Source organism: Hyperolius riggenbachi, chromosome 9 (genome assembly GCF_040937935.1).
Source record: "Hyperolius riggenbachi isolate aHypRig1 chromosome 9, aHypRig1.pri, whole genome shotgun sequence".
NCBI classification, from domain to species: domain Eukaryota; kingdom Metazoa; phylum Chordata; class Amphibia; order Anura; family Hyperoliidae; genus Hyperolius; species Hyperolius riggenbachi.
The window spans coordinates 44518223-44544306 of NC_090654.1; the positions used below are offsets into that span (position 1 = coordinate 44518223).

Here is a 26084-nt window from a genome sequence, read left to right on the forward strand (position 1 = left end):
ATACCAGTAAGTTAATTGGCTTCCCCCTAAATTGGCCCTAGACTACGATACATACACTATACCATAAATACATAGACATAAGACTATGGTAGGGACTAGATTGTGAGCCCCTCTGAGGGACAGCTAGTGACAAGATAATATACTCTGTACAGCGCAGTGGAAGATGTTGGCGCTATATAAATGCTAAATAATACTAACTGTGAGTTACCTAACAAACAATAAGGTCCCCTTTCCACTGAAAACCACACTGCGATGCAATCTTGATTTACACCACGTGATTTTCCGTAAGTTGGTTTTCGTGTTGCACTTGCATTTGCAGTTTCCAACGATTCCAAGGAAAAATATTTAAGTAGAAATAGTAAAAAAAAAAAAAAAATTGTAGAGCAGTGCATTTTCTATGCAATTTTCTTGTGCTCCCATTGATTTTGATGCAAATGCAGAAAAAATGCAGCATGCAGTGCATTTGGGGGGAAAAAATCTAATCGCGCCAGTGAAAAGTGGCACTGGGACTTACCTGATCATCACTATGCCCTTCCGATCAGTGATGTGTGTGCAATCCAGGGATGTGAAGTCGGAGTGGAGGAGTTGGAGTCACAGCAATTTTGGGTAGTCAGAGTTGGTGGTTTCAAAAATTGAGTCGGAGTTTGAGTTGGATGATTTTTCTACCCACTCCATAGCCCTGCATGGGCAGTAGAGTCGGAGTCAAGGAGTCAGAGTGGGAGCAATTTGGGGTACCTGGAGTCGGAATCAGTGGTTTCATATATTGAGGAGTCAGATGATTTTTCCACGGACACCACAGCCCTGGTGCAATCTGAAAATGATATAAAAACGCAGCCAGTGGGAAAGTGCCCTTAGGCCGGGTCCACACTTGCCAAATTTCATTCATTTTTCTGCAATGTTAGAATGCATTGGAACTAATAGCCCACGTAAATCAATGGGCTTGTTTACATATAATGACATTTTTTGCATGTGGAAAAAAAATGTACACGCTATTGCTTTTTTGCAGACACTTTGTGCGTATTCTTTGAAGGCGGTTACTTTTTTGTATTTTGAACTTTCATGGAGATCTTCCCCACCACCTACACCCCCAAAAAATGTGCGGAAACATGTGTGTGGCCTTTTTATAGCAGGATATTCCCATGCCATAGAGAGAAACGTTCTAGCATCTCTAACTAATGACTTCCCGTACGTTACGGGGACTGAACAATGACGTTTTCTCTTAACTTTAACTTTAATTTTATTTTGTTAATAGTTCATTAAAATAGACTCTTTATTTTAGGAGGTTAAGTGCTCCAAATAAATAATACATTTGTTCAAAGTGATTTTTAATCAGTTAAGAGATAAACAGCAAGGTCACGGTGAACCAAAACTCTTAGGAGTGTGTAAGGGGCTGAAAGGGGTCAAAAAGCCCTCTTACTAAAATGCTATGCAAAGCAGAAATTTTGTCTTCTTAAAACAAAAGGTATTTGTGATCATTAAGGTTGAAATGAACATATGGGGCTTGATTCACAAAGCGGTGCAAAGTGTTTGCACGCCTGTGAAAAGCCCTTTATCACGCCTAAACTCAGTTTAGGCGTGATAAGAAGAAACTTGCGCGATCTCCCGCGCGCAAAGTTTTGCGCACCGCGCTGCGCGCGCAGCGTCCATTGAGCCCTATGGGACTTTGCGCGCGCAGCGCGGTGCGCTACGCGCGCAAAACTTTGCGCGCGGGAGCTTCGCGCGAAGAGCAGCACAAATCGGTGATAACTCAGCTTTGCACGGCTTATCACGCCTAAAGTCTTTTAGGCGTGATAACTGAGTTATCACCGCTTTGTGAATCAGGGCCATGATGTCTCCCACAATGCATCACTGCTGAATATGCAAATCATCTCTTTGTTGTTCCTAATAGCTAAACACACCTCCAGAACCCCTGGAATGCAATGATGTGTCAGCTTGTTAATTGTACAGAGCCACAATAATCCAACATGCATACAGAGGGGTTGATTCACAAAGGTTACTTATTTTTCACCTTAATTGTAAGGAGTGCTAATGCATGAGATAAACAAATAAGGAGAGACAATGCATTATTATTGTTTTTATTATTATTATTTAGTATTTATATAGCGCCGACATATTACGCAGCGCTGTACAGTGTATATATATATTGTCTTGTCACTAACTGTCCCTCAAAGGAGCTCACAATCTAATCCCTACCATTGCCATATGTCTATATTATGTAGTGTAAGTACTGTAGTCTAGGGCCAATTTTTTAGGGGGAGCCAATTAACTTATCTGTATGTTTTTGGAATGCATGAGATAAATAGATAAGGAGAGCTAAACCATGAGTTATGTCAAATAAGGTGAGCTAAACCATGAGTTATGTCAAATAAGGTGAGCTAAACCATGAGTTATGTCAAATAAGGAGACATAAACCATGATTTAAGTTAGATAAGGAGAGCTAAACCATGATTTAAAGGATACCCGAAGTGATGTGTGACATGATGAGATAGACATGGGTATGTACAGTGCCAAGCAAACTAATAACTATGCTGTGTTCCTTTTTTTCTTTCTCTGCCTGAAAGAGTTAAATATCAGGTATGTAAGTGGCTGACTCAGTCCTTACTCTTTACACTCTTCCAGGAAAGAGATAAAAAGGGTCAATCGTTCATAGATTTTAGCTCTGGCATACGTCAATGAATGTGTCATTGAGCAAAATCAATAAAACAGTTACAACTTAAAAAGTAGATTTAAACATAAAATAAAACTGTGGAATATCTTAAGTCATTTTTAGGAGAAGGAAGATAGATACAATTGTCTGTTTCATTAGTTTATTTTCGCTTTGGGTGCCCTTTAAGTTAGATAAGGAGAGGTAAATCATGAGTTAAGTCATTTAAGGAGAGATAAATTGGGAATTAATAAATAAACTGAGATAATTTAACAGAAAAGCTTTGTGAATCAGGACCAGACTGTTTCGGATTGGTTGATCCTCATCAGTGCATGGCATTGATTAATGTGGCTCTGTGGGGTAGGACTTGAAACACCCAGAGTTACAGAATGCCCAGTCGAGCTCACAGTGAACCAAAACTCCTAGGAGTGTGTAAGGGGCTGAAAGGAATCAAAAAGCCTGCTTACAAAAACGTAAAGCTTTTTTTTTTTTGCTGGGGGTACACTTTAAACAAAATAAATACTGTAGATTCTGTTTTTATTACAGCTAAGTTGCTCTAACAGAGAGCTAATCACACAGGGAGCAATGGTGAATTGTACATGTTTCACTTTAAATCTCAGAACATCTAGAAGTTGAGATCATGTGATCCTTTCTAGCAGCAGTGATATTAGTCACTCAGTGATCTGTGGGCGGCACTGCTGGGAGGGACCTAGATGAATGTCTAGACTTGACCAGACACAGAGGAGAATCAGCAGAACACAAGTGGGAGGAGTGAGACTCTACTCTGCTGGCACTGGGGATCACTGGCAGGAAGAACAGGCCTATGCAGCTGGTTGAGGGGTAAGATATGACTGCCTTTCTTAACAGTGTCATACTGAACCAATGTGTTAAAGAAGTCATATTTTGACAGGATTGTTTTACAGTTAAATCTCTACTTTGAGAATTGTACCTGCTGGATCTGAATTTCACATTAGACATTTGCTTGATGTGTATTACTGATTAAAGGCGAACTCCCAGGGCCGGGTTTAGGCCAAGGCCGCCTAGGCCATGGCCTAGGGCCCCACAGGAGCAAGGGCACCAAAGCAGCAGGCTAAACTGGTGCAGCTTGCAAATGCTGCAACACAGGGAGATCAGGCGAGTGCCTGACCGCGCTACTCTTCTGCTGGCTGCCTGTGCAGCAGCCACCTTGCTCTCTGTGCATGTTTGCATTGTGGGCTAGCGGCTATGAACTTGGGCAAGACGGAAAGGAAGAGGAAGCTTCTGCACTGGAGATGAGCGGAGAAATGAGTGACACTGATGGCTGTCGCTGATGCAGTGTGATGGTGAGCTGGCTACCTATACTGAAGGGGGTGGGGGATTAAGGGAGTAATTTGGCTACCTATACTGGAGGGAAAGGGGGGAGGGGTCATCAGGCTACCTATACTGGAGGGAAGGGGGAGGGGTCATCTTGCAACCTATACTGAAAGGGGCGGCTGGTGACAGTGGCCTTGAGCGGTAAAGAGTACAAATCCGGCCCTGCGAACTCCACCCAAAGGTAATTTTTTTGTGTGTTCTTTTGTGGCGGTGGTTTGCAGGGGCTGGGAGAGTTCAGATAGACCACAGGAAGAAAATGTAAGAAGATCTGCCAAGTTTTAACAGCTGTCGGTGCTCCTTGTAGGATGAACTTTTCTCACTTCCTGTTACTGTCACAGGCGTTACAAAAGAACAGGAAGTGCGGTGTAATGTTCACAAGAGATACAGAGGTGGCTAGAAGGACCCTTTTTATTTATCTTGAATGGGGAAGAGTTAAAAGTGTACCCGAGGTGAACCTCGGGTAAGAAAGCGGAGGAGAAAGGTTAGTATTTTCTATCAGGAAAGGGTTAATACTGGGGGACAAGGTTAGGTTTAGGCATCAGGAAGGATTTAACATTGAGGGGAAAGTTAGGTTTAACCATCAGGAAGTGGCTAACATTTTGAGCCAGGTTAGGGTTAGGCACCAGGAAAGGGTTACCACTGGGGGAAGAGTTAGGGTTTAGCATCAGGAAGAGGATAACATTGAAGGGACATTTAGGTTTAGGCATCAGGAAAGGGTTAACACTTGGGGAAAGGTTAGGGTTAGGCATCAGGAAAGGGTTAACACTTGGGGAAAGGTTAGGGTTAGGCATCAGGAAAGGGTTAACACTTGGGGAAAGGTTAGGGTTAGGCATCAGGAAGAGATTAACTTTGAAGAGAAATTTAGGGTTAGGCATCAAGAAGGGATTAAAGGGGTTCTCTTGCATACAAACCCCCCCCAAAACTGACACTTACCTGGGGCTTCTATCGGGCCCCTGCATCTGTCATATCCTGCGCCGTCCTCCTATGATCTTCCGTTCCCCGCCCGCACCGATGTAATTATTAGTCTAACTAGACCATAGAACTGCATGTGCTCGCTCCCGTGTGTGTCATCGGGAGCTTTCTGCGCATGAAGTTTTAGTGTACTGCGCCTGCGCAGTAAGCTCCCGATGACATGTGGGAGCGAGCAGGCCCAAGGCCACGGCCACTCAGCCGTCGTTCTATTTGTCTAGACGAATAATTACACCAGTGCCGGTGGTGGGGAACGGAAGATCGTAAGAGGACAGCACAGGACATGACAGCTGCAAGGGGCCGATAGAAGCCCCAGGTAAGTATCAGTTCTTGGGGGGGGGGTTATTCAAGAGAACCCCTTTAACATGTGGAGGAAAGTAGGGTTTGCCATCAGGAAGGGGTTAATATTAAAGGAAAAGTTAGGGTTAACCATCAGGAAGTGGATAACATTTGGAGACAGGTTAGGGTTAAACATCAGGACATGGTTAACATTTGGAGACAGGTTAGGGTTTTGCATCAGGAAGGGGTTAACATTTGGAGACAGGTTAGGGTTTTGCATCAGGAAGGGGTTAATATTGAGGAGAACGTTACGTTTAACCATCAGGAAATGGCTAACATTTCGAGGGGGGTTAGGGTTAGGCATCAGGAAAGGGTTACCACTGGGGGATGAGTTAGGGTTAAGCATTAGTTTATGTGTTATGTGCAGAATCCCTTCAGGGGGTGTGGCTTCATGTGGAGATGACAGATGAGCGCACATCAGTACATTATCATGTTAGGTTCCAATTGTAGACACACATACGAGAATTTGCACATCTGGGCACCCTCAGCCTTGTTCTTTTAGGCCTCCTTCTGGAGACAGTCAGTGCTGCCAGCTCTGATCAGATCCAGAGCCCTTGCCTTGTGGCATTGCCATGGTTCTATCTCCTGATCTCCATTGTGACCCGACCTTTTTGACTATGCCTGATTCCTTTTCTGTTGACAATTTTGGCTGTGCCAATCACTGCCTCTCTGATCTGCTGCCTGGATATCGACTTTGTCTGATTGCGACCAGCCCTGATCTACTGGTTTGTTTAGCAGTTTATGTCAGTGTGCCGCTGCCCTGACTTTTGCCCTGTTTCCAACCTCGCTCTCAGGATGCCAAGCTCCCCTCCAGTACCATCTGCCCATTCCTCACTGCAGACTTCTCTGACCCCAGTGGGGCAAAACCAAAGGCTGCAACCTGGTAGTCACTAGCAGCAAAGTACTTCACTGATCACTAGGGGTAGTGGCCCATTGACCCTTGGGGACGCAGTGGTGAAAACCAGTGACTACATACAATCTGCACCCTGGGAAAGCCCATGTGAAACATCAGTGCCAGGGTCAACAGAGCCTCTGCCAGTTGTAAAATCCTCAATGTATACATTCTCTTCCAGTGGTGAATAACATTTTTGTTTACATTTTTTAATATTATTATTATTATTTATTGTATTTATAAAGCGCCAACATATTACGCAGCGCTGAACATTAATTTAGGTTACAGACAATATTTAGGGGTGACATTTACTGAGAACAACTCTGTTCTACTTTCCAAACTAATACACTCTGATGTTTTTAAAGTGCACCCAAACTAAAAATACAAGATTTCAGAAATAAAATCTATTTTCTAAATTATAATAATAAATAGCAGCCTTTTTTCAGATGCATGATGACAAATATAACATATTTTACATTTATTGGAGGAACCCCTCCCTTCCTTTCATATTGCAGGCAAAAAATCCGGCAAACTGGTGGAGTAGATGGTGTCCAGCAAAGGAGGAATTGCTAATGGCTGCCACCTGTATAACCCTAGTTATGGAAAGAGAAGGGTGAAAAGCATGCATTGAAATGCTCATAGGCTTGAAGGAGTGTCTATTTATCTTTGTATGTGTCAGAGTGCTGCAACTCAATATTTTGAATTAAAAAAATGTTTGGTTTTGGTCCGCTTTAATGACCCACAAATGCCTACCTCACTACCTCTTACTCACTACCCAGGTGCACATATGCCTACCTCACTACCTCTCCCCATGCACAACTCCCAAGACTTCTCTAGAGCTGCTGACATTTTCTTGAACTCCATCCCTCGTTCTGCTAAAGTTGCTTCTATTTTCCACATATTTTATTGATTCACTTATCTAGTTTCTCAAAAGTAGCCATACTCTATCAGATGTAGTTGAGGACCAATATCTATGTGAAATCAATGCAACTCTCTGCTTAGTGGCCTACCCGCTAACCATTTGCCCTTGCTAAAGTCCATCATGAACATTGCTGCACGACTCATCTTCCTCTCCTCCCGCTTCTCCAGACCTATCCCCCTCTTTCACTCCCTTCACTGGCTGCCAGTCACACCTCATCTACCTCTTCTCCAGTGCTTTTCCAATCTGTCAGTCCCTTCACTGCCAGCCAGTTACACCAAGGATACAAATCAAAATCCTGAGGCTCGCCAACAAAGCTCTTTACAACCTACTTCCTTCTTATCTAAATAACCTTGTTTCCAGATACCATCGTACACGCAATCTCCGCTCTACTAACGATATTCCCCTGTCTTCTTCTCTGGTCACCTCTTCTCACTCCCGCCTACAAGACTTCTCTTGATCATCTCCCCTCCTCTGGAATACCCTCCCTCAACATATCCGCCACTCACCCACACTTAACCTTTTTAGACGCAATCTGAAAACACACCTTCTCAATCATACTCTCTGTCTTAGGACACTTCGGCCACTGACCAGTTTTTTACCATCTCATACACTGTCATGGAAGAGCTGTGAGAAAACGCAATCGTTTTTTCTGCGCAGATTGTCATTGACAACCCAGATTGTATGTTTATGGATACCAGGCAATCAAGCCTGGGGGTATCTGTTTTCTTCATAGCTGTTAGCAGAGTTCTTTTCATGAGAGCCAAGTATGCTCTCTGATAAGACCTGTTGGTGTAATTAACTTGATCAAAAGAAGTTCCTTCATGGGCCAGTGACACCCAAGTGTGAACATGCCCTTTGAAAGGATACCATTTGGTGATTCTAGCAAAAGCGAGCTTTCCACACAGCAAGGCTCCAGTCACGGCGGAGCCTTCCCATCAGCATTAAACATAAATGTAATATAGGATTTTTGCGTGTCTAAGGAATACCATGCCCAGGACAGTTATGGGAGTTCTATCATCGGATTCATGGGGTGTTGATGGATATTTTGATACCAGTCTTGGGGGGCCAGGGATAAACCACGACAAAGTATTAAACTTCTCAGGAACTAAACATAATACGGTAATCAAGTTTGATATCATATGAACTATCATATTATGAGGAATATGAATCTGTGTCTGTTATGTGTGTGCGGGAAGTTGTGAGCTCAGATATGGAAAATGACATATTTGGTGGGCACAAGAAACCCACCCAGAAGTTTATCCGCACCCTGTCCAGCCCCTGGGCTCAACCTGAGACCCCACCCAAAAATGTGGGTCATTCAAAAGAACTTGACAGGGACTCCTCCCTTGAGCCCTCCAGGACTGGGCAGTGGCCATTTTTGTTTGAACTTTGCTCTGGAAACAAAAGAACTTCACGTGTTTTCCCAGAAAGGACATATTTTCACCTGAAACTAAGTATTTGTATTTTCTTCCCTTTTTATTTTTATACTGTGCTACTATTGTCTCCATAATTGTTGATTTTAATGATTTTCTGCATATATTAATTATTTATATTGCATTTATAATAAAAAAAACTTCTAAAAGTCATTTATTTTTCGACTACGCCTACTATTCAGCAACACAAAACGAATACTAGCCTTCCGATGAGTCGCTACTACTGTTGATAGGTAGATAAAATAGAGTGTGTCTTAACCGTTTTATTTGCATTATTAGAATCAGTGAGGTCTCCTGCCCTTCTGCAGGAGTGGTGGCAGTTCTAAACCCTGAAATGGTGTGTAATTTGTGTTACTGTAACTCACAAGCTCCCTTCTAGCCTGTCTGCTGCCAAAATTCCAGTGGTTTCTGTGCACCGATTGCAACCACAGTTTGCATCATCTGTGTGCTGGAACCGATTGGAAGACATGGTGCCGTCTGGCCACTAGGGGACGTTTCACTTACCTGGGGCTTCTGCCAGCCCCTTGCAGCCTTCCTGTCCTGTGCTGGTCCTCCACGATCCTCCGTTCTCCTGCCGCCAGTTACTTTCGCTTCTGTCGACTTGGCAACTGTGCCTGCGCGCCCCGGGCCACGCGTATGACCGCAATAGTGTCTTGCGCTATTAGCAAGATACGCGTGTCTTGCGCTATTAGCAAGATACGCATTCCTTGCCGTCGACTTACAAGTCGACGTTATGACAGTACCGAAACAAGCTGGTAGCAGGAGAACTGAGGATCGTGGAGGACCGGCGCGGGACAGGAAGTTTGCAGAAGCCCCAGGTAAGTCAAACACTTTGTTTTTTTTTTCTTTCAGTTCCACTTGAAACCTTTACACTGGGAAAACACAATGCAATTTCACGCCCGATCAAAGGGAAGCGGGTGATTATTTCTGACATGTTTGATCCGTTTCCGATTGAGAATGGGATTGATTTTGCAAAGTTATCATCGGAAAATCGATCCCTTTATTGATTGGGAGCCATTTGGACTTTCTGTCCGATCACCCGTTGTTCGGATGGGAAATTGCATTGTGTGTTCCCTGAATTAGACTGTAAGGGTCCATTCTGTGTTGTACCTTGACGAAGGGGACCCCTCGGGGGCCCCAAAATGACTCATTGGCTATGGAATGGGCAAGTGTCACGTTTATTGAATAAATAAGAAATTGGTTACATTGCAGTGTGCAGACCCTTTGGATTATTCTGGACTTTGCTATTGGTCCTGTACCCCACGAGTGGTGTGCGATTTCTCCTCTGTTTACTGCATTCACACTTAAAAGCGCAAAACGTTTTGCGCTGGTGATTTTTCCGCAATTTAAAATGGAAAAACCACTGGACAAATACACGTACTTGGTGCGATCATGATTAGTGCTTCTATTGCATGTTAATCGCAACCGCTCCTGAATAGCCCAAAAAAGCTGCAGGTAACGCGTTTGGTGATTGCTGCTAATCGTGAATTACCTGCGATCGGCGGCAATCACGGCAGTGAGATCACTGCCATATACTTACTATTCACCCGCTAATCGCATTAGTGTGGATGGGCCCTCAGGTCTTTTGTCTCACAATGCTGTATAATGAGCGTGAACAGGGGCATTCCAACCATTGGGCGCAGGGGGCGCACCGGGTGACTGACAGCCAGGGGGATGTCGCCACGACCTCCCATGGTGGCAGAGCAGAAGGGGAAGCAGCGCTATAAGTAGGGGCAGCAGGGATAGCGGCGGGGAGGGGGGACAGATACCCCTCCCTCACCACCGCTGTCCCCGCTGCCTCTCCATCTTGCGCTGCCCACTCCTCCTGGGGCAACTTTACTACCTACACTGGGGGCCACTATACTAGCTATACTGGGGGCCACTATACTACCTACACTGGGGGCCACTATACTAGCTATACTGGGGGCCACTATACTACCTATACTGGGGGCCACTATACTAGCTATACTGGGGGCCACTATACTACCTACACTGGGGGCAGCTATACTGGGGGCCACTTTTCCTAGCTATACTGGGGGCCACTATACTACCTACACTGGGGGCCACTATACTAGCTATACTGGGGGCCACTATACTACCTACATTGGGGGCCACTATACTACCTACACTGGGGGCAGCTATACTGGGGGCCACTATTCTAGCTATACTGGGGGCCACTATACTACCTATACTGGGGGCCACTATACTAGCTACACTGGGGCCAATATACTAGCTATACTGGGGGCCACTATACTAGCTACACTGGGGCAGCAGCTATACTACCTACACTGGGGGCAGCAGCTATACTACCTACACTGGGGGCAGCAGCTATACTACCTATAATGGGGCAATTATACTACCTACACTGGGGGCAACTATTCTGGGGGCAACTATACTAGCTATACTGGGGGCAGCTACACTGGGGCAACTATACTACCTACACTGGGGTTACTATACTAGCTAAACTGAGGGCAAGTATACTACCTTCACTGGGGGCAACTATACTACTTACACTGGGGGCAACTATGCTAGCTACCTATACTGGGGGCAACTTTATTACATATACTGGGGCAACTATATTACCTATACAGGGGGCACCTATACCTGGCATTACCCGTCGTGGTGCACTTAGTATGCCACACTCGCTCCTTTGCTTTTTTGGGGGGCGGGGGGTGTCTTATAATACCCAGCACCGGGTGTCAAATGCCCTAGGTACACCACTGAGCGTGAATATCTTCCACGCCTGTGTAGAAATCTGTAGTTGATTTGTTCATTGCATCAGCTGTAATCCACCATTGTCTTGGGTTGTTAACTGTTGTATTGTTTATTTTGTACTGTTATACCCTGTGTGCTGTTGTACAGCGCAGGGAAATTTGTTGATGCTGTATAAATCAATAATAATAATAATAATCAATCGCTTACCACCAGGGCCGAGGCAGAGGCGACAGAGGCTCCAGCCTCAGAGCGCAGTGTAGGAGGAGGCGCACAACTCACTCAGCTATCATTCTCCTATTGGGCAGCACGGTGGCGTAGTGGTTAGCTCTCTCGCCTTGCAGCGCTGGGTCCCTGGTTCGAATCCCAGCCAGGGCACTATCTGCAAAGAGTTTGTATGTTCTCTCCGTGTCTGCGTGGGTTTCCTCCGGGCACTCCGGTTTCCTCCCACATTCCAAAAACATACGGATAAGTTAATTGGCTCCCCCTAAAATTGGCCCTAGACTACAGTACTTACACTACATAATATAGACATATGGCAATGGTAGGGATTAGATTGTGAGCTCCTTTGAGGGACAGTTAGTGACAAGATATATATATATATATACACTGTACAGCGCTGCGTAATATGTCGGCGCTATTTAAATACTAAATAATAATAATAATAATATTGTGTTTGAAGCAGAGAGAATAAAAGAAAAGGGGATTCATGGCAGTGACTGCAAGCCAGATAACTAGAGATTAAGGTGTTGGGGGCCCTGGGGCACCTCTTAGTCTAATAGCAATCAGGATGTGATGACTGGGGTGGGAGGGATGGAGGGGCGCACTTTGGTGTCTCAGCCTTGGGTGCTGGAGGACCTTGTCCCAGCTCTGCTTCCCACCTCACCACATTACCAAAGATGATATTTGATCCGATCATATAAGAGATTTGATCTTACATCATGTATGTTCGATTTGAAGAAGTTGCATGGTGTGTCCTATGGAGAATATCAAGCTTGATCCTAACGGGCGAGGCGATACTTATAGAAGGTGTGTACACACTTTAAGGCGTTCAAGTCAAGTCAACATCTAGACATTCAAGTCATGTGATCAAGAGTCATGTTATTCATCTAGAGGTTCAGGTCATGTGATCATTAGTCATCCAGAAATTCAGGTCATGTGAGCGTTAGTCATCTTAGAGAGAAGTTTAGGTCATCAGTCACTCAGTGATCTGTGAGCTGCTCTGCTGGAGTAGATTTAAATGAATGTCCTAACTTGACCAAACCCGGAGGAGTATCAGCACACAAGTGGGAGGGGTGAGACTGCACTCTGCTGCCACAGGGGGCTCACTGACAGGAAACACAGGCCTATTTAGCTGTATATGGGGGTAAGACTTTTTCTTTTTAAATACCTTTTTTTCTACTATCACTATGAGATATACAAATGTAATCAACATGTTAAAGAAACAATAACTATTCAATGTTGTTTCAGAGCTGAAATGAAAATAAAAAGCATTTGCTTTATGTGTATTGCTAGTAAAATTCCACCCAAAGGCATGTGTGTGGGTGTGTGCTGAAGGGGATGGGAGAGTTAAGACAGAACAACTAGCTGTCATTGATCCCAGTACGAAGAATTACACTCACTTCTTATTGCTGGCGCAGGTGTTTAGCTATGTACACACTTGCAATTATTTTCACCCATAAGGGATGGGGAAATGTAACGATCGGTGGGCGCAGAGAGTATCTGATTACCGGTGATCTGCAGTATCACCGGAAATACAGATATATACCAGATTATAAGTGATCTGCAGTCTCACCGATAATCCGATATACAAACTAACCTCTGTTCGCCTGAGTAGAGTGTAGTGTTTTGGTGTAACAGTAACAATAGGAGGCCTAGGCCTCAGTGCAGCAAGGAGAACTGCACGGATTCCTTCCGCAGACCTGAGCTCTCCAAGACGGGAGGAGTCAGACTGACAGTAGGAAGGAAAGTCCGAGAGTGACACTCAGGAAGAAGTGTCACTAACAGGACTGGGAACCGCCTCCAATCGTGAGGTCGGTTCTCGAGGTCGGACAAGCCAGGTCGTACACACACGGACAGATAAAGTACAAATACAGTAGGCAAAGGCGGAGTCAAAGTACAGGCAGGGTTCGGCAACGGGGTATCAGATATATCGGGGTACAAAATCAGGAGGCAGAAACAGAGTCTAGGAACGAGCCGAGGTTCGGCAACAGAGTATCAGAAATATCGAGGTACAAGGTCAGAGTTCAGGAGGATAGTCGAGGCAGGCAAAAGTCATAACAGATAATCACAATCAAACTAGTACTTTAGCTATCAATAATCTAGCTAAGTGTAGGATTACAGCTCCAGCTGGTCCCGGCACACTTAAGGATCTGACTACGGATCTGGGTGCTCCCACATATGTGATCGCACGCCAGACAAAGAGCAAGTGAACAGCCAGCAGTATATATACTCTAGGACCTTTCCAGGACCTCCCTAATTGCTGGTCCAATGAGAGCAGTGGAATTTGTCAGCTGACCCAGCTGGTCAGCCGACACCCTTCTAACTGCTATTTAAACTCTGCCTCTCTGCTCGCGCGCGTGTAAGTCTGAATCTTGGTGGACTATCAGTCCCAGCCACACCAGTACTGTCATGCAATGTATCTAGTGCGGGGGCCGCCTCTGATGCGGATTCCGCCGTTCCCAATGCGGATTCCGCCGCACTGCCTATGCGGCATGCAGCGTTTTTTCCGCGTTGTGACGCCATGCTGGACGCGGAAACAGCCGCCTCACCTTGAGAGACGGTGGCATTTCCGCGTTTCCTTACAGTACCCCCCCCCCCCCGAGGAGTGGACTCCGGACAACTCCTACCAGGTTTCTCGGGATGTAAGGCATGAAACTCCCTCCTTAACTCGTCTGCATGCATGCGTGAACCCGGTACCCACTGTCTCTCCTCAATGCCGTACCCTTTCCAATGTACGAGGTACTGTACCGAATTCTGTACCATGCGTGAATCCAATATCTTTTCTACCTCGTACTCAGGTTGGTCGTCCACCACCACAGGAGGAGGAGGAGTGGGACCCACATGGACTGCTGGTTTAAGCAGGGATACGTGGAAGGACTTTACCCCACGCATGCTGGCGGGAAGATCAACGGAATACGTAACGTTGTTGATCTTCTTAGCCACTGAAAATGGACCCACAAACCTGGGGCCCAGTTTATCTGAGGGCTGTCTCAGGGTTAAGTGACGTGTGGACACCCAGACCAAGTCTCCTGGCTGGAACTTCCACTCCAATGAGCGTCTTTTGTCAGCCTGACCCTTTTGACTCTGGAATGCCCTTTCCAGATTACTCTTCACCTTCCCCCAGATGACTTTAAATGCCCTGTGCCAGGCTTCCAGGGTTGGAAACGGAGAGGAGGCAACTGGCAAGGGGGAAAACTTGGGCGATCTCCCCGTTACCACCTGAAAAGGCGAAAATCCGGAGGAGGAATTTCTCAAGTTATTTTGAGCAAATTCTGCGAAGGGCAAAAATCTGACCCAGTCGTCTTGTGCCTCCGCAACATAACATCTCAAAAATTGTTCTAGAGACTGATTTATCCTTTCAGTCTGGCCATTAGTCTGTGGGTGGTAGCCGGACGAGAAAGACAGCTTCATGCCCATTTGGTGGCAAAATGCCCTCCAGAATCTAGAAATGAATTGGACTCCCCTATCCGACACTATGTTTTCCGGAATGCCATGCAGCCGGAAAATGTGGATGATGAATAGGTCGGCCAATTCCTGAGCCGAGGGGAGTCCTTTCAAGGGCACGAAATGGGCCATCTTGCTGAAGCGGTCGACTACCACCCAAATGACCGACATGCCTTCAGACCTGGGGAGCTCACCCACGAAATCCATGGACAAGTGGGTCCATGGCTCACTCGGGGCGGGCAAAGGCTGTAAGGTACCGACAGGTGCCAGCCGGGAGGGTTTACTCTTAGCACATACTGCGCATTCCCTAACAAATTCCCTGCAATCAACAGACAGGGAAGGCCACCAGGCACACCTGGCTACAAGATCCTGTGTTCTGGCAACTCCAGGATGTCCAGCATTTTTATGTGCGTGGAACATTTCAAGGATCTGAAGACGAAAGGGCAAGGGAATAAACATGACCCCTTCAGGCTTCCCTTCCGGGATGTCCTGCTGGAAGGGGCTCAACGTCTCCTTCCAGTCTTCCCAAGTCTCAATTGCAGCCAGCACCAATTTTCGCGGAACAATTGTCTCCGGGACGGAGGCCTGTGCTGTTTCTGGCTCAAAGCACCTGGATAGCGCATCTGCCTTAGTATTCTTACTGCCCGGGGTGTACGTAATCACGAATGTGAACCTTGAAAAAAACAGGGACCATCGAGCCTGACGAGGGCTTAACCTCTTAGCCCCCTCGATGTATTCCAGATTCTTGTGGTCGGTAAAAACCGTGATAGTATGCTCCGCTCCTTCTAACCAATGACGCCATTCTTCAAAGGCTAGTTTAATGGCTAAGAGTTCCCTGTTGCCTATATCGTAGTTTCTCTCTGCTGGAGAGAATCTCCGAGAAAAATAGGCACATGGGTGCAATCTACCCTGTAAGCCTGAACGTTGAGACAGCACAGCCCCCACCCCGACTTCTGAGGCGTCTACCTCAACAATAAAAGGGAAGGAAGTGTCTACGTGTCTTAGTATGGGTGCTGTGCAGAACAGCTCCTTCAAGGTCGAAAATGCCTGTAGGGCCTCAGGCGACCAGTGAGTAGTATCCGCCCCTTTCCTAGTGAGACTGGTGAGAGGTGCAATAACGGTGGAGTACCCCTTTATGAACCTCCTATAATAGTTTGCAAAACCCAGAAAACGTTGCAACGACTTTAACCCCACCGGCTGAGGCCACTCCAGAACAGCGGATACCTTGGCAGGGTCCATAGACAGGCCCGAGGTGGAGATTATGTACCCCAGAAAGGCGACAGATGTAACTTCAAAAATACATTTTTCCAACTTGGCGTACAGCAGATTTTGTCTCAACTTGTTTAGCACAAATCTGACTTGGACCCTGTGCTCGGAGAGGTTGTTGGAGTAAATTAGTATATCGTCAAGGTATACAAGCACAAACCTACCCAACACCTCCCTGAATACCTCGTTAATCAATTCCTGGAAGACGGCTGGCGCATTGCACAACCCGAAGGGCATCACTAAGTACTCGTAATGCCCATCGGGTGTGTTGAAGGCCGTCTTCCATTCATCGCCCTCTCTAATGCGGATCAGGTTGTATGCACCCCTCAGATCCAATTTTGAAAAGATCTTAGCGTCTGTGACCTGCGTGAATAAATCGTCTATTAATGGCAACGGATAACGATTCTTCACCGTGATTTTATTTAGGCCCCGATAATCGATGCAAGGTCGAAGACCTCCGTCTTTTTTCTTAACAAAAAAGAAACCGGCCCCTGCAGGCGAGCGGGAGGGGCGAATGAACCCCTTGGCCAGATTGTCACGGATGTACTCCTGCATAGCCACCTTCTCTGGTCCAGACAAATTATACAGGTGACCCCTAGGGGGCATACAACCGGCACGGAGATCGATGGGGCAATCGAAAGGGCGATGAGGAGGTAACCTATCAGCAGCCTTGGGACAGAATACATCCGAGAACTCGGAGTATTGCTCGGGAACACCCTCCACATGTACCTTGGTCTGACCTAATACCACTTTTCCTAGGCACTGTTGGGAACAGAAGTCTGACCAACTGGTTAATTGTCCTGTCGCCCAATTAATCTGTGGCGAATGAAGCTGCAGCCAAGGCATACCTAGGACAATGGTGGAGGTGGTCATATGTAACACAAAAAAACGTAAACTCTCCCTATGCAGTACCCCAGTAATGACTTCCACCTCTGGTGTCTGGGACAGCGGACGGTCCCTTTGTAACGGGGAGTCGTCCACGGCAGTAACCTGGATAGGTGGTTTTACTGGGGTGAGAGGAATGTCCAACTTCTCTGCAAATTCGGAACTCATGAAGTTAGCCGCGGAGCCTGAATCAATAAAGGCCTCCGTGGCTTCAGATTTGTCCCCCCATGTAATCGTACAGGGGAGGAGCAATCGTCTTTCTTTCAGGGGTGCGAGCTGGGCGCCTAGGGTGTCACCCCTTATCACTCCTAGGCGGTAGCGTTTCCCGGCTTATCCTTATTAGGCTTAATGAGACAGTCTCGTACCCTATGCCCCCCTTCACCACAGTATAAACATAGTTGTTCCGACAATCTCCGTCTTCTCTCCACTTGGGTCAACTTAGACCGACCGATCTGCATCGGCTCAGGTGGAGGCAAGACCGGAGATGATGAGACAGAAGGAGACGGAGTTACTAGGGGTGCAGCGGGAGGCACTGTGTAAGAGGTCGGCCTAAGCCGATGACTGCCCCTAGTCTGTCTCTGATGGCGTAGCCTACGGTCGATTCGAATGGCCGATGAGATGGCCTCGTCGACTGTTTTGGGTTCGGGTTGGCTTAACATTAGGTCGGAGACCTCATCCGACAACCCAGACAGGAAGTAATCTAACAGGGCATAAGTGCCAAACCTGGCCGTAACTGACCACCTACGAAATTCGGCCGCGTAATCCTCGACTGGACCCCTGCCTTGCCTTAAAAGTTTGAGCTTCCGCTCAGAGGATGCAGCAAGGTCAGGGTCGTCGTAGATTACGGCCATGGCCTTAAAAAATTCCTCTACCGAGGTCAGAGCAGTATCGGTAGAAGGCAGGTTGTATGCCCATGACTGGGAGTCACCAGACAGCAAAGTTTTAATAAAGGTGACCCGTTGGGTCTCAGTACCCGAGGATCGGGGTCTCAACTCGAAATACGATAACACTCTACTCCTGAAATTCCGGAAGTCAGACTTGTGGCCGGAAAATTTATCAGGTACAGGCATACGTATGTCAGTACTAGGAGAGGATCGCACTGAATCAACTGACGTCTGGAGGGTTTGCACAGAGCCTGACAGGACATTAATCATAGTCTTGTGGCTACCCAGCACTTGGTTGATGTTTTCCACCGAAGTGGCAAGTGCGCCCAGACGGTCAGTATGTGCGTCCATTTGCATTTTTTGGGTCTGGCGTTCTGTAACGATCGGTGGGCGCAGAGAGTATCTGATTACCGGTGATCTGCAGTATCACCGGAAATACAGATATATACCAGATTATAAGTGATCTGCAGTCTCACCGATAATCCGATATACAAACTAACCTCTGTTCGCCTGAGTAGAGTGTAGTGTTTTGGTGTAACAGTAACAATAGGAGGCCTAGGCCTCAGTGCAGCAAGGAGAACTGCACGGATTCCTTCCGCAGACCTGAGCTCTCCAAGACGGGAGGAGTCAGACTGACAGTAGGAAGGAAAGTCCGAGAGTGACACTCAGGAAGAAGTGTCACTAACAGGACTGGGAACCGCCTCCAATCGTGAGGTCGGTTCTCGAGGTCGGACAAGCCAGGTCGTACACACACGGACAGATAAAGTACAAATACAGTAGGCAAAGGCGGAGTCAAAGTACAGGCAGGGTTCGGCAACGGGGTATCAGATATATCGGGGTACAAAATCAGGAGGCAGAAACAGAGTCTAGGAACGAGCCGAGGTTCGGCAACAGAGTATCAGAAATATCGAAGTACAAGGTCAGAGTTCAGGAGGATAGTCGAGGCAGGCAAAAGTCATAACAGATAATCACAATCAAACTAGTACTTTAGCTATCAATAATCTAGCTAAGTGTAGGATTACAGCTCCAGCTGGTCCCGGCACACTTAAGGATCTGACTACGGATCTGGGTGCTCCCACATATGTGATCGCACGCCAGACAAAGAGCAAGTGAACAGCCAGCAGTATATATACTCTAGGACCTTTCCAGGACCTCCCTAATTGCTGGTCCAATGAGAGCAGTGGAATTTGTCAGCTGACCCAGCTGGTCAGCCGACACCCTTCTAACTGCTATTTAAACTCTGCCTCTCTGCTCGCGCGCGTGTAAGTCTGAATCTTGGTGGACTATCAGTCCCAGCCACACCAGTACTGTCATGCAATGTATCTAGTGCGCCGCCTCTGATGCGGATTCCGCCGTTCCCAATGCGGATTCCGCCGCACTGCCTATGCGGCATGCAGCGTTTTTTCCGCGTTGTGACGCCATGCTGGACGCGGAAACAGCCGCCTCACCTTGAGAGACGGCGGCATTTCCGCGTTTCCTTACAGGAAATGATCCCGTAGGTGACAAACCAGGGGCTGATGCTCTACAGACATGTCTATAGCCTTTGGGCTAGCGATGCGTTCTGTTGCTATGGAGGGGGCAGAGGGGTGTAACGATGGAGCAGCTTCCTGTAGTAGGAGGGGGGATGCAAAAACTACATTATGATCAGGCGTTGGAGGTCAATACAGATCCATAATGTTGGATCCTTAAGCGACGTTGGCCATACCTTAAATTAGAAAGGTAAATGATTGTGGGGGGGGGGGGGTTGGGTATGCCTAATACTGGGGAACACCTGCCTATACTTTGGAAGGGGTCTGGCTAATACTGGGGAACACCTGGCTATACTTTGGGAGGGGTCTGGCTAATACTGGGGAACACCTGGCTATACTTTGGGAGGGGATCTGGCTAATACTGGGGAACACCTGCCTATACTTTGGGAGGGGGTCTGGCTAATACTGGGGAACACCTGGCTATACATTGGGAGGGGTCTGGCTAATACTGGGGAACACCTGGCTATACTTTGGGAGGGGATCAGGCTAATACTGGGGAACACCTGGCTATACTTTGGGAAAGGGGCTGGCTAATATTGGGGAACACCTGGCTATACTATGGGACGATGTCTGGCTAATACTGGGAAACATCTGGCTATACTATGGGAGGAGGTCTGGCTAATACTGGGGAACACCTGGCTATACTTTGGGAAGGGGACTGGCTAATATTGGGGAACACCTGGCTATACTTTGGGAGGGAGGCTGGCTAATACTTTGGGCACACCTGACTATCTATACTTATTGAGGAAGGCTACCTAATACTATGGAATCTCCTCCTCTTCTTCTGGAGAACCTTGTCCCAGGCCTGGTTTGGCATTAGGAAATGGCTTTTCTCTAATGCTGGGTACACACGATGCAATTTCCCGCCCAACAGGCGATTATTTCCGACATGTCCGATCAGCTCCCGATGGATAAAGTGATCAATTTTGCACACTTATAATTTGAATATCAATCACTTTATCGATCGGGTGCACTTTGGACATGAACACACAATGCAACTTTCCGTCCGATCACCCTTCGATCGGGCGGGAAATTGCATAGTGTGTACCCACACACAGAGGTGCCAAACAGTCATTGGACCCCGAGCTGTGTGATACTCAGGTTGTTTATTGCCTGATGAAGCGGGATTGTGCCTGTGAAACGCGTTGCAGTTTTATCTAGGAGTGTGTGAATAAATCATTACTACTTCAAGCGACAGCTCCATGTCTGTTTCGGTGTAGCTGGTCCACCGCCGCCACCTGAACAATTTAAACTTTTTAGCTTATTTTATCCTTTTGGCGCCTCTGTACTTTCCTATATCAAGTTTTCCACCCCCAGAGTAAGGGTGGTACACCCTCTTTTTTCTATCCACAGAGAGCGACATCTTAGCCCTGAGTGGGGTCAGGCCTAATCTCCCCACCTGCCTATACAGTGGTTGCCTCAGGGGCAACCCAGGTTTGTAAGTATAATACTTATGATTCATTATTCCTCCTGTATCCAATACATACTACACTATATTGGGCTCTCGGTTTTCTGCTTTATACGTGTGTACCCAGCATAAGAGAATTGGTTAGGATTCTTTGGCTGATAGATAAGAAGTAAAGATAACGCCATCGACAAATATATTGCATGCTTGAAGTGCCTGAGTTTTGACACGTGTAACCCAAAAGCTCAGAATCCATCCGTACTCAAGAGGAAGCCTTACGATCAATGTTATATTCAACGCATACTTACAGTATATTGTCATGATATATTGCTCTTCCAGTCGTGGACAAATGTTTTGGCAAACTTCGCAGCTTCAGGTTTTTTGTTTCGGCAATTCACATTTTTAGATTATTTTGCAAAATAATCCGATGCATATTAACTCATTGAAATCGCCTTAAAAAAAATGGTACAGCTGAAATCACCGTAATTATAATCGCAGACAGAGTTTGAAGCCATCATTGCTTTGAATCAAAACAGTCTCACTTGCAGGGAAATTCCTGATACAGTAGAATCCCTTTATAGTAAACTCCAAGGGACCAGCAAAAGTAGTTTACTATATCATAAGTTTACTATATCAGAATTGGTCATGCATTGTATACAGACGCATTTGCTGGGACCTGAGTACTGAGATTACTATATCCAAAGGTTTACTACATCAGGATTTACTATAACAAGATTCTACTGATAGTAATATGGTGGTATATTCACTATCTGGCGGTAAATTTTTCATGTGCTTGTAAGGTTTATTGGGCTTTGCACAAATCACGTAGCTTGTTACATAATTTGTGTAACTTGCTTATGCGTGAAATGTCTACGTAGACGTTGCATGAATGACGCAAGTTACAATATTTGCCTATCACGCATTATATCATTTGAAGACTTCGGGACGTGCAAGAAGGGAGGGGGGGGGGACACTTTGTTAGAGTGTACCTGAGCCGAAGCTCGGGTTCAAAATCAGATACTTACCTATAGAGAGTGAAATCTCAGGATCCTATTGAGCTTCCCTCGGTGGTCTGCTGTCCCCCGTCACTGAGTGCGGCCCCCACAGATTAGCAACAAGGCATTGTCACTAATCTTATCGGTGCCACGCGGCTTCTCTTCCGCATTAATGGCCGCGCAATAGCCGACTGAGCTCACCCGCACATGCGCAGTAGCATGGAATAGCTTCTAAGTTGCGGCCATGAATGCGGCCAGGTCGAGGAGGGGGTCCGCGTTCAGCAACAGGGGCACTGCGGACCACCGATGGAAGCCTCACAAGGATCCCAAAGCTTCTCTCTCTGCAGGGGAATTATTCATTTTGAACCCGAGCTTCGGCTCGGGTTCTCTTTAAAGAGGAACTCCAGCATAAACAAACATATTGTCATTAAGTTACATTAGTTATGTTAATTAAAATAGATAGGTAATATAATCTCTTACCCACCCTGTTTTAAAAGAACAGGCAAAAGTTTGATTTCATGAGGGCAGCCATCTTTTTGGTTAAAAGGAGGTGACAGCGAGAATGAGACACAGTTCCAACTGTCCTGTGTCCTGATCACCCCTCCCAGTTGCTAGGCAACGTGAATAACAACATAGGAAATCCCATCATGCTCTGCACAGCATCAGGGAAAAAAAGCCTGGGGTTTTTTCTTTGATGGGTGGAGCTTAGCTAAAAATGCAGCTAAAAATGATGCTTTGGTAAGAAAAACAAAGTTCTGATGCTGTGAAACTGTTAAAGAAACACCAAGCCTTTTCAGTGCTGCTGAGTAGATTTTTAGTCCGGAGGTTCACTTTAACGATGACCACTATTCTAAGCACATATGGGGGTGATCATTACCAGCCCCAATGAAGACCTACTACAGTCGGTTGAAGGAGGTCTCCTAGTTGGCCTCTTTGGTCCAGGGGCCCTGGTGTGGTTGCAACCTCTGCTTCCAGTTCTCCCTGGGGGGTCCTGTTTCCGGCTGGTCAAAAAATATGCCTGGAACAGCAAGTAACCCTTTTGAAAAAAAAAAAAAATTACTGCCGGATAGCCCTATCAAATTGTGGAGATGCTAATTCTCTTGAGCAATGCCCAGAAAGGGTTACCGCTAAAAAAAAGAAAAAACCCACGAGGAATGTGAGGACCAAGTTAGCATCAAATACAAAGCCATCTAATTCAGCTATTGCTGGTACTGCTCTCTAGAAATTGATACTTGCTGTATATATTGCTGGCACATCTTTTACATTAGCAAATGTTTTTGCAAGCCTACTGGCTCCCCCAGCTGCAGCAATATCACAAGGACTCATGACACCCTCCCCCACTACCAGCAAGGTCAGGGACTGTGTTGTTTTTTCCACCTCTATGTGGAATGAAGAGAATGTGATAAGGGCTCAGCATGTGAGCTCCAAGCACTGTGGCTACAGCTCATTGGGTGTGTGAGAGTAGGAGGGAGTGAAGGCAAAAAAACTCCAGCATACTGTGGGGGGAGGGGAGGCAGCTCTGCTCACTGCTCACAGGAAACCCTGTAGCAACCGTTCCTTGGATACATTTCCTAACATTCAGCAACAGTGGCCTGCCGGAAACAGAACATAAAAGAGGGAGGAGAGGTATGGCTGAGTCTTTCACCAATCTCTTGGGGGTGGTGATGGGATGGTTGGATAATGAGAAGCTGTCATGCATGGAGGATTGCAGTACTGTACTGGCGATGGGGGAGGGGTGCCATTTTGTGGGCTGTGCCTCCTCTACTGACTTTATTTGTTGTGAAATAGTAGGCAGTCAGTGTGGTGAGGAAGACCACAGAAGTGTTTACAGAAGCCTTTTTTTTTAACAATGATTTAAAGTGGCCTTAGAATTAAAAAAAAGTGGTTGGTTTTGTAGACACAAATTAACAATCAGATATGTTTGTTAGTGTTTCCGTTACCCAAGCAATTATGTTTGCACTTTTAGGGCAGGAAGGTGGGGTTGGCTCAGATAGTGCTACACTTATGGGGCAGGAAGGTAGGGCAGGCTCAGATATTTCTACACTTATAGGGCAGGAAGATGAAGCAGTCTCAGTTGGTGCTACACTTATGGGGTAGGAAGGTGGGGCAGGCTCAGATAGTGTTACACTTATGGGGCAGGAAAATAAAGCAGACTCAGATGGTGCTACACTTATGGGGCAGGAAGGTGGGTCTGGCTCAGAAAATGCTGCACTTATGGGGCAGGAAGATGAAGCAGTCTCAGATAGTGCTACACTTATGAGGCAGGAAGATGAAGCAGTCTCAGATAGTGCTACACTTGTGGGGCAGGAAGGTGGGGCAGGCTCAGATAGTGCTACACTTATGGGGCAGGAAGGTGGGGCAGGCTCAGATAATGCTACACTTATGGGGCAGGAAGGTGGGGCAGGCTCAGATAATGCTACACTTGTGGGGCAGGAAGGTGGGTCATGCTCAGATAATTCTACACTTATGGGGCAGGAAGGTGGGGCAGGCTCAGATGGTGCTACACTTTTAGGGCAGTATGGTGGCATAGGCCAAGTTATTGCTACACTTATGGGAAGAAGAGTGGGACAGGCTCATATAGTGCTACAGTTATGGGGCAGGACTGTGGGACAGGCTCCAATTTTGCTACACTGGGGAAGGAAGGTGTGTCAGGCTGAGATAGTGCTTCACTTATGGGGCAGGAATGTGGGACAGGCTCAGGCAGTGCTACATTTATGGGAAGAAGAGTGGGACAGCTTTATCTGCCCTAATGTTTTTTGAGCTATCAAACAAGCTCCATGAATTATGCAGTTGGTTGTCGTAAGCTGTGCATTTGTTTTATACCATGAGGCTTTGTTTCTTTGGTGACTAATGCTGGGCATAGACGGGTCGACACCACCTTATCAATCGAGCCGCTGATGGCTCGATTGATAATATCCGACAGGTCCGATGACCCGCCGGATCGATTCCCCACTCTATCCCCGCTGGTGGACAATAGCGGGGAATCGAGCGGAAGATAAGGAGTGCCCGCGGGGACGAGCGCGAATCGATCCGGCTGCCCGCTTGGACGAGCGGGGACACGGCGAGAGTCGATTTGGTGGCTAATCGAGCCGCCGGGTCGACTCGTCTATGCCCAGCATAAGTAGTGTGCCTCCTTATACCCTTTTTGCTTTGTTTTTGTTTGTTTTTTTATTATTGATGGTACTTTATAGGCTATAACTGTATTGTGCAACTTTTAATGATTACTTCTGTGATATCTATTTTAAGGAGGATTTTTTAAATCTTCATAGGACATAGAGGCTGAGGCATGTTCTGTGCACAATGATATGCCTCTGTGTCCTGCTGCTGCTGCCGCCAGTCCCCACTGGGCTCTGCTGTCCCCCCTGATAAATAGCGCAAGGCTAGTGACAATCTGCTTGTCACTAGCCTTCTGTTTACCTGCAAATGTCAATCAGTGTTCTCCTCCGCCTCCCCCACTACATGCCGCTCTCCCCGCCGCTCCCCGCCTCCACTAGCTTCCTCCAATCGGAAGCTAAGCCGTGACCTAGGAAGTATTCCACGGGTTCTTTTTAAAGGAGTTATAAATACAACAAATAAATAAATAAATAAATAAATAAATAAAGGAGTTCTCAGGCAATATACAGAAAATAAGTGCTACTTACCCGGGTCTTCCTCCAGCCCCAATCTCCCAGCAGGTCCCTCGCGCCAGCTCTGCCGTTCGCCGCAGCTCCCTCCAAGTCCCCGGCGATGACGTCAGGCCGACCTCCAGGTCGGCCTGTACTGCGCCTGCGCGAGCGGCGCTATCAATCACCGCCACGTGGACCGGAGCGGACTGCGCAGGCGCAGTACTTCTGGAGGAAGCCCCGGGTTAGTAGCACTTATTTTCTGTATATTGCCTGATAACTCCTTTAAGCATTGTTTTCCTATCAGACTGAACTTTCATTTGGTACAAAGTAACTAAGGGTTAAAGGCCCAGACCCACAGCACGATTATTGCGTCTATTTTTCCTGCGACCGGCAACTTTTTAAAAAACATTGTTAAATTAAAGTTAGTTAAATGATGTTTAGCTACGCCATCGCATTCGTCACATTGAATACCATAGCGGACTATCGTTCAAATCCCCTCTAATTCCCCACTCCTGCTCTAATTACCATGATTGTTTGAAGTCTCCGTTGCGCCCCTCGCTTGGTTCTGCGGTACGGGATTGGGAA

General features: G+C 46.7%; 1 protein-coding gene across 2 annotated transcripts in view; it reads left to right on the top strand.

Annotated features, from left to right (window-relative positions):
• The first annotated feature begins 3468 nt into the window (after nt 1-3468).
• The window catches only part of CCDC71 (coiled-coil domain containing 71), a 161088-nt gene continuing 138472 nt past the window's right edge, over nt 3469-26084 (top strand). Inside the window, exon 1 of one of the 2 annotated variants that reach the window (XM_068252627.1) lies at nt 3469-3484. The gene's annotated coding sequence lies outside the window, so the exon portion shown is untranslated. Of the gene's footprint in view, nt 3485-23482; nt 23521-26084 lie in introns of those variants that run through there. The other variant, XM_068252623.1, reaches the window with a different exon arrangement.